At 30.1% G+C, this 1,801-nt stretch overlaps 1 long non-coding RNA gene across 1 annotated transcript in view; it reads right to left on the reverse strand.

Annotated features, from left to right (window-relative positions):
• LOC107834595 (uncharacterized) overlaps positions 1-1,801 on the reverse strand; it is a 4,690-nt gene that overhangs the window by 1,105 nt on the left and 1,784 nt on the right. The window lies entirely within an intron of this gene.

The following is a 1,801-nucleotide window of genomic DNA, read 5'->3' on the forward strand; positions in this document are numbered from 1 at the left end:
AAAGAGATAAAATAAAAGAAATCATAACAGAAACAGGAAGATTTTTAGATATGAAAGAAATCCAAGCTGATCAGATTCATACCATTTTGAGTGCCACTGAAACAACAGAAAATGCTCAGGATTAAGATTCAAGCGTTTATAATGGTTCTACATATTCTTCAATGGAATGCTAGAAATTTAATAGCCAATGGACAATAATTTAAAAAGTTTGTTTATGATTTAGAAATAATCCCAGATATAATATGTATTCAAGAAACATGGTTGAAACCTAACCTAGATTTTAAAATTCCCGGATATAGCATAGAAAGACAGGATAGAAGTTATGGTAGTGGAGGTGGATGTGCCACTTTAATAAAGGATGGAATAGCTTATAAGAAAAACACAACGAATAAAGAATTGGAATGCGTTAATATAGAAATATTTAATTTAAGAAAAATATGGAAATATTAAAATTATAAATTATTATAATCCTTGTAAAAGTCTTGATAGTGAAATGTTTAAGGAAATAGCAGGAAAATGACATAGAAGAGAAGTATGGTGTGGTGATTTTAATGCACACAATAGTCTATGGGGTAGCAAGAAGACAGATCATAATGGTATCATAGTTGAAGAAATGATGGATGAAAGGTCATTAGTTTGTCTTAATAATGGAAAAGGTACAAGAGTAAATATACATAAAAGTACAGTTTCATGTCTAGATGTTACATTAACAACTGATTGTCTTGTTAGTTCATGTGAATGGGATATTAACAGGAAGTTTACATTAGGGAGTGATCACTTTCCAGTGAGTACAATAATTAATGACAGTATAAATAGGCAACAAGATTTCATATTAACAAGACGGTGCTTCAATAAAGCTAATTGGCAAAAATTTTAAATAAATTGTGAAAAAAACAGCCATATGGTAGCATTAAAAGGCAACATTGAAGAATGTACAAGTCAGATAACAGAAAACATTTTAAATGCTGCAAATTTTAGTATCCCAAAAATAAAAGTTAAAGGTAGGAAAAAAGTAGTTCCTTGGTGGAATGATGAATACAGTAGAGCAATTAAAGAATGTAACAAGGCATTTAAAATATTACAGAAAAATTTAACAACCGAAAACCTTATTGAATATAAAAAGAAAAGAGCAATGGCTCGCAAAATTATTAAAGAAGCTAAAAAGAAAACATGGAGAGAATATTGTTCCTCAATAGCTTCAGAAATAAAATTGCAGAACATTTGGTCAATGTTTAGGAAAATGACTGGGAAAAGGAATGATGTTAAAATGCCAGCCTTAGTCAGAGGGCAGGAAATATTAGTTTTAAATAAAGATGAGGCAGATTTACTAGGGGAGACATTTGCTCCAGTTCATAGTGGTGAACATACAGACATTCACAGACAGCAGAAAATACAAAAACTTGGAAATCATAAAAGTTTATTGAAAAAATGTCAAAAATGCATGTCAACATTAGACATGAATGTAACTATGAAAGAAATGAAAACAGTATTGAAAGGGACAGGATACTCGGCTCCAGGGAAGGATCAATTATGTTATACTATGTTTCGACAGATTCCAGAGGTAACATTGAAATTAATATTAAAATTATTTAATAAAATATGGAATGAAGGTTTAATACCAAATATCTGGAAAAGGGCAATAATACTTCTGTTTAATAAACCAGGGAAAGATTCTATCAGTCCAAATAATTATAGACCAATAGCTTTAACTTCTCATTTAAGTAAATGGATGGAGAAAACAATACTCAGTAGATTAGGTTATGATCTTGAGCTTAATAAACTAATGAATGGAAACCAGTGT

The sequence above is a fragment of the Poecilia formosa genome, unplaced genomic scaffold, assembly GCF_000485575.1.
Source record: "Poecilia formosa unplaced genomic scaffold, Poecilia_formosa-5.1.2 Scaffold681, whole genome shotgun sequence".
Lineage (NCBI taxonomy): Eukaryota > Metazoa > Chordata > Actinopteri > Cyprinodontiformes > Poeciliidae > Poecilia > Poecilia formosa.